The sequence below is a fragment of the Octodon degus genome, unplaced genomic scaffold, assembly GCF_000260255.1.
Source record: "Octodon degus isolate 3935 unplaced genomic scaffold, OctDeg1.0 scaffold00019, whole genome shotgun sequence".
Lineage (NCBI taxonomy): Eukaryota > Metazoa > Chordata > Mammalia > Rodentia > Octodontidae > Octodon > Octodon degus.
The window spans coordinates 13,302,493-13,313,799 of record NW_004524595.1 but is presented as its reverse complement, the minus strand read 5'-3'; the positions used below and the strand labels follow the sequence as shown (position 1 = coordinate 13,313,799).

The following is an 11,307-nucleotide window of genomic DNA, read 5'->3' as shown; positions in this document are numbered from 1 at the left end:
ACCTCTTACTTTATTCCTGCATACCATTCTGTGAACTGTGGCCATTTCAAATTGAATTAGAAGCCACATATCTGTTAAATTATGCATGCCACCTTTAAACTGACCTCTCCCAGACTCAGAGACCCACCTTCCCACCTGCCTGTGAATGTATAGCAGACATATGAAATATATAAACCCCAAACCCACCCCCTATGGAACTGGGCAGCAATTAGGTTAGCATCCCAGGAGGAGTATCTTCCTGGCCAAGTCTCAGGAGGAATTGAAGGGAGGGAGATCGTCCTGCCCTCCATGTTGATGGAACAGGATTGGACAAGAGTGAATGCTTCATATACAGGGCACAAAGGTGCTGTGCCTGCCTACCTGCCTTAGATTCCATATCTGGACTCCCCCAGTGCATTTCATTAGAGGCCAGGACAACAAATCCCAGTAGTGCACCCAGACCTGCAAGGATGCCTGAGACCAGGGAGGATACCAAAGCCTGTAGTACTCTGGTATATTTATTTTATATGTACATAGCTATAATAAGCTTAATCTGTGAGTCCCAGGAAGAGGTTAACAATAACAAATAATAAAGTACAACAGAGCCAGGGAGATAGCTCAGCAACATAAGTGCCTACCTGGCAAGCGCAAGGACCTGCGTTCCATCCATGGTACAAAAAAAGTAAGGTATTGAGGAGCTTCATGGGTAGATCAATGGTAGAGCACCTGCCTGTTACACCAGACCCAGGGTTCAACCCCAAATGAAGTAGAACAATCATAATATGATGTTATGGAGTAACCAACATCACTCTTCATGCACTTTCGGGTCACTATTAAGTGCAATAAGTATTTTTTGAACACAGGCACTGCAACACTGATGGCCCAGCTGGCACCATCTGAATGGGCAGGTCACTCACACATACAGTCAACCCTTGGACAAAATCCTTGGACAAAATGATAATTCACAAGCTGGAAGGATAGAGTGGGCCAGTCAAAGTCTTCACTCTACTCAAAAGGAACATAATTCAAAACTTAAAAATTATTTTTGGACTATTTGATGTCGTTGATCAGAGGTCACTGAAACCCCAAGGGAACTGCTGTGAGCAAGAGAGAACCCTTGAGAATTGTTACATACAAACGCAAATTTACCGAAATGTTACCAGAACAGCAGCCTTTCCTTTTATATTTAAAGCTAATTACTCACAACTTGGGGGAAGCAGCAGATGAAAATGGGGTGGTGGTCAGGAGAGCAAGGCTTTGTACAGAGCAGGCTGACTCATACAAATTAGAACACTGTGTGTGTGTGTGTGTGTGTGTGTGTGCACGTGTGTGTGTGTGTGTGCATGTGTGTGTGTATTCTTCCAAAAGATATCAGTATTTCAGTATTCCTCCAGAGTTAGATCAGAATTCATAATTTGCACCATAGACTCATAAATGACACAATGTGCTATTTTTGACAATGTGCAAACAAGCCAGCAAGTAATATTCAACAACAGACAACCAACAATTTCAAGTACTATAGAGGTCTGCGTGAAATATAATTTGAGGTATTTTAATTTCTTGAAAATAATACTCTCCTACCACTCTCCTCCAAAACATGGGAAGAAAATCTTGGACCCATCCCAAGTTCACATCCAAATCAGAGCTTTTTAAAATTACACTCATCAGTGAGCCTGATGGACCACTCCTCCTGCAGAATGTCACTGCAAAATCTTTGGTATCTCAGAGTCCACATCCAATCATGTGAGTTCAGCCATCACATGCACCCCCGTGTGACCTTGTGTCCCTGCCACTGGGTGTGACATCACCAGGAGAGCATTCAGGACCACCACCAGATTCCCAGGGGCCCAGCCTGCTGAAGGAGTGAGTGGAGCAGGCACCCAGGCCAGGGCAGAATCTGCTGGGCTTAAAGCAGGGAAAGATCCACCCAAGCTCAGATCACCTGTGAGCTGCCCTAGAGCCAGATCAAATTGGAACACCCAGGCAAATCCAGGGGCCCCTTGGAGCTAGGTACAGCAAGGCTCATCACCAACAAGGACCGCAGCAGCTTCCATGCAATAGGTCAACTGCTGGAGTCTGGTTCTTTGGCTCTACAATGGATTGACCTTTGCTGCTAGTTCTCTGTCAACATTCTATCCCTGCAAGTCCCCAAGTCCTAGGGGCCCAGCACAAGGGACGGTACAGTACAACAAGAAGGGTCAGAAAGAGGGACATCACACCAAAAATAAGGTTCCATAAGGGGCAGCCCAGTATTCCCTCCCGCCCCCAGCCTTGGTCTCCCATCCTCTCCTAGCCAAGCCCCTACACCAATGGTCTCATGGACACACCCACATCCAGCTCACTCCCTAGGAAGCACCCTGGATGCAGCCTACTCTAGTAGGTAGAGCTCACCTTGGCTTCCCAGAGAGGAGGCCACTGCATACTCTGGTGGGAAGAAAGCATCTAAACCAGAAAATTCCAAGAACCTCTAGTTTGGGGCCCACTTAGGGTCTGCTTGAAACTAGTTCTAGAGGAAATCTTGGCACCTGAATCTCCATCAGGCCCACTTGGGATACATGAATCAGGGCCACATGGATGAAATTATCCTTGAAATGTGAGCAAGATTACAATCCAGGCCAGGGAGGAGGGCATAGACATTCAGAGACACAAATGCATGGGTTGTACAGTGCTAGAGCCCCACCATGGAGGAGAGCATTGGGATGTGGTGACAAAGCTCTCAGGCTTGCCAAGTCAGTGTGAGGCTTCACACTGGAGGGCCAAGGTGCTGACAGACAGGAGAGGCAGCCCCTGCCATGGGGTGGGAGCCTCCCAAAGTCTCTGCCACCCCAGCCTGGCTCCACCACAAGCTCTACCACAGTGAAGCTCGGAAGGTCCTGGGAACCTGGGAGAACCTTCCAATTGGCCTCCAAAAGTGCGATTCCTGGTCCCAGCCATGTTCCAACTGAGCCTTTCCCCTACTGATGACCTTGGAAGGGACAACAGAAGTTTAATCCTCATGCAAAGAGAGGGAAAATGATAACTCCCAGGACAGGAAGAAAGACATCTGACATGTGGACAGATGTGAGCCTGAGGCCAGACACAGAGGAGCAGGTGAGCCAAGACCCAAGAGGTGAGCAGGCAGAAGGTACAGGGCCCAACCAGAAGATGGAAACGCAGGAATCCAGGCAATGACACAGCACAAGTGGAGGGTGACAGCAGCTCTCAGGTGCTATCATGGCGGGGAACAAGCTGTTCCTGAGCAGGTCACAGCTCAAGGAATTGCCCTCTGCCCTCGAAGCCCCTGCCCTCCAATCCAAGTGCATTGCACTGTATCTCATTCTGATAACCAGGTCTGCACTTAGCTCCAACAGTGTCTGGTGTGTGTGTGTGTGTGTGCGTGTGTGTGTGTGTGTGTGTGTGAGAGAGAGAGAGAGAGAGACAGAGAGAGACAGATAGACAGACAGACAGACAGACAGACAGACAGACAGACAGAGAAAGTAAGTATAATTAGGCCTCAGAAAAAAGTGCTGAATGAATGAACACATAGCACCATGCATTGCCAAAGAGGCAGAGCTGTGGCTAAAGCACATCAGGCTGAGCCATGTTCTTAGGGTTCCCCACCCACCCTACCAGTGCTTCCCAGCTAGCAGGGCTCCTCCAGCCACCAGCTCTCAGGACAGCCCAGGTGCAGCCCAAAGGTGTAAGTTCTGGGGCTAGACATGTAGACAATGCCTCAGGCACTGGTCTCTCTGCAGAAAAGAAACCCACAGTAGCAACTGTTTCCTATGCCTCCTTCCTCGGTGATCTCATTCACTTTTGAAGATTTAAATGCCATCTCTTGGAGATTGTAGATGCCAAGCTTGTCTCCCTGGCCTGCTTCACATCACTAAGCTCAGCCCTGCACAACCAGCTACTACCTGGATATCTGCTGAGCATCTCAAACTTACGGTCCTCCAAGCCAAGCTGCTGGGCCTTGCAGGAACCATGCTGATTGGTTCGACTGTGAATGTACCTGGCCACTGCACCTACATGTTTGGTCAAACCTTATTCTGGATGTTTCTGTGAGGAATTTTTTATTAGATTAACATTTAAATTATCAGACTTTAAATAAAGTCAAGTGTCCTCCATAATGCAAATGGGCCTCATCCAATCAACTAAAGACTGCAATAAACTAAAAATCTGACCTCTCCCAAGCAAGAAGGAATTTTTCCAGCAGATAGCCTCTAAATGTGGACTGCACAATTGGCTCTGGCCCCACACTATATATTTTAGACATTTCACCTGCTCCACTCCTGAGAGCCAATTATTTCATGTAATTTCTCTATAGATAAAATGTAGACGAATAGATAAATAAATGATAGATAGATTACAGATAAATGACAGGAAGATGATGATCATGATAAAGATAGATAGATGATAGATAGATAGATGATAGATAGATAGATAGATAGATAGATAGATAGATAGATAGATAGACAGACAGACAGACAGATAAGAGAAACAGAAATTGAGATAGAGATAATGTCTTTACATGGCTCTGGACAATCTTTCCCTCTCTGATCTCCTCTCTCTGAATCCCTCTCCTGTGTGTGCCCCTCCTGCAAAGGACACAGCTTTGCAATTCCTTGGATACACAGTCATCTCCTACCCCGAGGCTTTGCATGTGCTTGTCTCTTTTCCTGGACTGCTTTTTGCTCAGAGTCTCTTTTTTTCTGCTCTCTCTTTGGGCCTAAACAGCATCCAGCAATAGGATGGATTCATCTTAGTCCACTTGAGCTACTGTAATCAAAGGCCATAGTGTGAGTAGCTTATAATCAATGGGAATTTATCTCTCATGTTTCTGGAGACAGAATCCCCTGTGGAGGCTGGCAGAGGTGTCTGGTGAGAGCTATCTTCTCCCTATCACCTTATATGGTAGAAGGGTGGAGGCCATCACTTATTTCTTCTTTTAGGTACCAGCAATGAACTCAGGACCTTGCTGCTGAGCTATAACCCCAGTCCTCTGATCTCTTTTAACAAGAATGCTAATCCTATTCAGGAGGTCTCTGTGTTCCTGAGGGATTCACTACCTAATATGATCACCTGGGAGTAAAGATTCCAACACATAAGTGAAGAAGACAATTCAGTAGTAGCACTCAATAAACATGCATTTAACAAATGAATCCATGAGCAGATGAGCAGGTGACATCTGGCCTGGACAGGATCTCTCAGATCCTGTTCCTCAGACCAGCACTTTGGTTCCCAATTCTGTGTGGGCCACATTCATCTTCATCCCGGGCATGGAGGCAAAGAGCACTCGAAGCTGGCAGTGAGCCTTCCCTCCCTGTCTCCCACTTGGCAGAGTGCCTGATACAAGTCCTGAGTGTCACACGCACTTGTAATTAAAGTCTTGGAAAAAACTCACAAGGCCTCCACCTAATCTCTAAGACATTCCAAACACTCACTGGAAATGCTGAACACTGCCAGGCTTGATTGAGGTTTTGCAAACAAAGTGATGATGACAGCATGGGATCTTCACATCCCTCCCCTACAGGCCAAGTGAGCCACGGTTGAATGGCAAGACCCCTAATCCTCCAGCCCTGGAAGAGAGGGTCTTCCTTGACATGCATTCTATGTGGGAAAGAGAAATGCTAGTTTTCCTAGAACTCAGGGGGAATTATTTTTAAGTTATCCTAATCTCTGTGCAGGAGATAGGAACATACAAGGCTGAAGAAAAGAGCCAAGACCTGAGAGAAAGCCTAGAGACAGAGAGCACAATTTTAATCGTGCTACACCCAAATCCAGATTGTTCTACTTTGTTCAGCATTAATAACTAACATTGGGGCTGGTGAGATGGCTCAGTGGTCTAAAGCACCTACTTAGAACAAGCTTGGCAAAGCACAGGGACGGCAGTTCAATCCCCCAGCACCACATGCCAGCCAGCCCCGCCCCCTGGTGGGCTGAGCTGGCCACACACACAAATAAATAAATAAATAAATATTTTAAAAAATAACTAACGTTTTCTGTGCCCATGCTATTGCCATGGTAATCTGTCATTGAGCTAGTGACTGAGAGGCTCAGGGACCCTGGTAAACCTCAGGCCAAGCAGTTCACCATCACCAGACACCTGGTGCACAAGCCAACCTGGTGCCAGTGTCCCACATCTCTCCCAGCAGGATGCTCTCAGCAGAGGAGGTATCTGGAAAAGCTTGAGATCACCACAAGTACCCAAGAGCAGCCTCCTTCAGTCCTCTTTCGTGTATCTATCTCCATCCCCAAACTCCATCCCTGGACGTGTGTAATGAAGGAACCATAACAGCAGCTAACACTTTAACACACCTCACATTTGTAGAGACCTATGGGAGAAAACACTTCTAATCATCATAGCACCCCTAGACTGGGTTGTTATCTCCATTTTACAGATGTGGAAGCAGAAAGTCTGGAAGACTAAGTAACAGCCCCAAGGCACAGACCAAGGGGTACAACTGGGGTTTGATCACAGACAATTTAATGTGGAGCCTAAGCCTATAACCACCATCCCCCTCAACCCACTCCATGTGACCACAGAGTGAGCTCAGTGGCTCCCTAGAGTTGCAGACATCAGCTTCCTGCTCATCCCCCCAGTTGCTGGGCCTTAGTCACAGGGACCTCCTGCTTTGCAAACACAGTGGGCCTGTGGCCTAACCCCTCAATATCCAGTCACTCATCTCACTAGCCTGCTCATGCTTTCAGGCCTTGCTCTCCCTGGGTATATCTCCTGGCTTCAGAGTGGCCTCCCTGGCCATCTTCTTGGGTCCCCAGTCATGGACCATGGATTTGTACCAGTTGGTGGCCTGCTAGGAACCAAGCCACACAACAGACAGTGGAGCAGCAAGCAAGTGAACACATTGTCATCTGTATTTACAGCCACTCCTCATGGCTGTGTCCTACCTCCTGACTTCAGAATCTCAGAGGAGCACACACCCTACTTTGAAGTGCACAAGCAAGGCACCAACATTGCCTGATCCTACTGAACATCTAATCCTGAAACCATTACCTGCTCTATCCCCCAACCATGGAAAACCACTCCTTCCTGAAAGCAGTTCCTGGTGCCAAAAATGTTGGAGACTGCTGCTCCCCAAGTTTCCACTCCAGCCAGCCCCTCACTGTCTACTACCTCTGCAGTCATCATCACAGAAAATTTCTGTGTGTGTGTTCACCTGTAGTCAGCTCCTCCAATGCCACAGTAAACTAAGCTCTTGAAGGGTAAAGAGCTACTGGAAGGTCCAGAACAGTACTGGGCTTGGTTGGGCTCAGCTAATGAGTGAACAAACCTATGAATTAGTGGTTGTGCAAGTGTAACAGAAAGCCCTGGTGCAGGGATCCATTTTCCCAGATGCACTTGGACGAGTAGGTGCAGTGCAAAAGCTCAGAATGCCTGCTGCAGCTACCCCAGAAGCCAGGAGACTTGCTATGCCACCAACATCCACATGGCCACCCCAAAGCCTTGGCTTCCCTTTGAAGCTTGTGATCTAAAGCCTTCTGTCTGTATGCCCAAGTCCACAGCCACCAGCCGCATGTGGTTGGGAAGCAGCACGGGAGTCGTGCCTGCAGCAACTGAAGAGGTACATTTTTCATCTTATTTCATTTTAATGAATTTTAAATTAAAAACTGATACGCAAATCAGTTCTTGGAAAATTTTGAAGTATGGCTGGAACAATGTGAATATGTGAATCTGTTTTTTCAACACTCAATTTTATGAACTCTAAAAAGAGATCAAGTATTGCCAATGAAAATTTAGCAACAGCCTTGAAGTTTTTTTAAGTATAAAACATACACTGGATTTTGAAGACAGTACAAAAATATAAGGTAAAATGCCTCATTAATGTTTTTAAGTGGATAATATCTTGACATGGTAATATTTTAGATATACTGAGTTAAATAAAATGCATTATTGAAATTCATTTCACCTGTATCTTTTTAATTTTTAATGTGGCTAGTAGAAAAATTTAAATTACCTACACAGTTCACATTGTATTTCTATTAGACAAGGCTGCTCTCAACAAAATTGAACTTCTAACACAGAAAAGGGCCCAGATTGAGTTTAAAGGGGGAGCAAGACTGTAGAATTACTGAAGAGAACTGTTCATTGACCTGTGATGCTAAGGAGGAATGTCACAGATTGCAAGATCAGGGGGACACTTGGGCCTAAGAACCACACTAGCAACATAACACAGCCCAAAACTGACCAAAACACTAAATTTCAGAATCAGCTCACAGATCCTCATGCCTCTCTCATTCAGATAATTTCGTTTCCTCTCCAGAAGAGAATTGTCATTCCCCACCATAATATTACATACTGCATTGTTTATTTAAAAATAATTCTCAACTTAAAGAAGTTACACAGAAATGGGTTTCTTCTCACACTCAGGAGGCTGTGGGAAAGGGCAGCAGTTTCCCTATCTTGGTTACTTTTCTTTCATTGCTGGCACGAAATACCCGACACCCAAAATTAAGGGAAAAAAAGATTTATTTAGCTCACAGTTTGTGGAGATTTCAGTCCATATTCAGCTGGCTCCAAGGCATAGTGGCACATGGCACAGGGCAGTAGTTCATGGTGGTGGAAAATGGCAAAGAGCAAAGGCAAAAGGGAGCAGTAGCAGCAGCATCCAAGGCAAGCCTTTCTCCTTCTTATTGCTTTCAAGCTATCTGCCCCAGGGTGAGTGTTTCGCTCGCACCCATAATCCCAGCAGCACTCAGATCCACAACCCCAGCCTTCCAATTGATTGCAGACTCTAGATCTGCACCCCAGTGGCTTCACGAGGCTTCAGGGGGGAACAACTGCACACAAACCATAACACCCCCAGAGCACCATCTAAGGGCAGTGGGAAAGTGTCCCAGCCTTAAAAAAAAATTAAAAAATAAATAAAAAAAAGAAAGTGTCCCAGCCTTGTGATGCTGCCAGAACCTCCACAATCTCTGCCTCAGTGGCTTCTGCCTGGCAGCTAGAGTCTAGCCCTGCCTGTGGAGGGGGGTACCAGGCACTTCCAGAAAGAGGCTTGTGGGCAAGACTCCTCCCTCTGAGCTGCTCAGGACTTCTGAATGGTTCAAGAGAAAGCAGCCACCAACTCTCCAGGAATGTCTATTATTTTTGTTAGATGAAGAGAAAGAGTAGCAACCACACGACCACTGAAGCTCCTCTTGTACAACAGTGCTCCCTAAAAGCGAGCTTCACAGAGGGAGCACTAAATAAACACTGCACACTTGTTTCTTACTGAATGAACTAGAAAAACAGCTAGAGACCAAGAGAAATCCAGGATCGGTGAAGCCTTCCGTGGCTTTTCTCTCAGGCTAAACTTTGCCGAGAAAAGCCCCCTGGTAAGCATATCATATTCCCTTGTTTTGGGTTTGCTGACATTTTGAAAGGAGATTTAACACTACACACTACAGAATGAGTCCACAGACTTCTAGGGGTTTATTGTGTGAATGTTTCTTCAAATGATTAATCTTGGCTCACTTGCAATTTGGACTTCTCCACGCTCGCTCCCCACATAAACCTTCAAAGAGGTTACAGCTGAAAGAAAGATCCCTCAGCTCAGGGCAGTTTGATTTCTAGGGCTCAATACCCCTGAATGCCCACTGAAGGTCTGGGACATTATAGAAAAGAGACAATCAAGAATGGCATCTGCCCTAGCCCCAGCTCTGAACCCAGGAATCTCAAAAGGCCACCCTGGACCAATCTTTGGGAATGAAGCCATCATCATTGAGGCTGGTGGCAACTGGGCTTGTCACTGTGCTTTGGAAACTAGCATCTATGGTAAGCAACATGAAGTCTTCACAAGAAGAGTCACATCCTGGGGCAAATAACTGCTGCCTATATGACATCATAAAGCAAACAGAAACTAAGATTGCAGATAGAACTGAGCTGGCCAATCATGTGCCTTGAAAACAGAGACATGTCCTGAATTCCCAGAGTGGGCCCCATGTCATCACCAGGGCCATTCATGTGGAAAAGGGCAGCAGGAGAGTCAGTGTCTGAGGAATGCGGCCTGAGAAATGTGTCCAGCTGAAGATGGAGGAAGGGGAGACAAAGCAAGGCATGTGGGCAGCCCCTAGAAACCACAACAGGGAAAAGGCTCCTTCCTAGGAACCTTGAGAAGGGAAAATAACCTGCTAACATCTCACTGGTTCAGCCAGGCCCATCTTGGACTTCTGACACCTACAGCTGCAAGACAGGATTATGGAGTCTCCAAGCACTGCTTAAGATAGTCTGTTTCATAGCAGTAAAAACTCAGCTCAAGTGCCACCGAGCCCGAGCCCAAGCCACTGCTGCAGTCACAGCATGGGCACTATGGCATCTGGAGTTACAGTGAATAACAAAGTCATCAAAGTTTTTAATGATATGGAAGTAAGGAAATCTTCTATACAAGAGGGGATCAAAAAGTGAAAGGAAGCAGTTCTCCTCTGTTTAAGTGATGACAGAAGACCAATAATTGTTGAGGAAGCAAAGCAGATCTTGGTGGGTGATGCTCACTGCAGAGGACCCCTACATACCTTTTGTGAAGTGGCTACCTCTGAATGCTTGCTGATATGCTTTGTACAAAGCCACGTATGAAACAAGAGTCTAAGAAAGAAGATCTAGTATTTATATTCTGGGCTCCTGAGAGTGCACCATTAGCAAGATGATTTATGCTAGCTTGAAAGATGCCATTAAAAAGAAATTTACAGGTATTAAACATGAGTGGCAAGTAAATGTCTTGGATGATATTAAGGACTGTTCAACCCTTGGAGAGAAACTGGGAGGCAATATAGTAGTTTCACTGGGAGGGAAACTTATAACAATGACAGTTGAGTGCCACTTGGATCTTAAGGAGTTTTTATTTTTCCAGGTCAGTCCATTGGAATAGTATTAGATTTTGTTTTTTCCCTTTCCACCGGACTCTTCCAACACGATGAATGAAGGAGATACCATTCACTTAAGCAGCTTGTCAGTGATTGCCATTAGACTGTTTAACATGGTTACTTTTATGTACAACCCGAGGGATGCCTTCCCATCTTTAGCCAAAACTACTGGTTACACGCCTCCCTTGCTGCAAGCACAACAAGGAATGTGATTGTCAATGTGAATAGCTTAGCATACTGCAGAGGATAAGATAATTGAATGCTTTGAAAGTATTAGCCACTGGTCAGATGGCAAACTTTTTTCAGTATTGTTCATAGTTGCACTTGATGGCAGTTCTGTGAGGCACTCAGCATTCGTACGCCTCAGCTGCCTTGGCAAGCCTATTTTTGTGACATGGCAGTACAAATACAACACTGCATTAAAAGCACTTTTTTGTGCTGAGTTTAATCCTCTGAAAAGAATGCCAGTTGAGTTTCATTAACTGTGTC

At 45.8% G+C, this 11,307-nt stretch overlaps 1 pseudogene; it reads left to right on the top strand.

Moving 5' to 3' along the window:
• The first annotated feature begins 9,877 nt into the window (after positions 1-9,877).
• On the top strand, positions 9,878-10,950 carry LOC101585536 (annotated as a pseudogene).
• Positions 10,951-11,307: the final 357 nt, after the last annotated feature.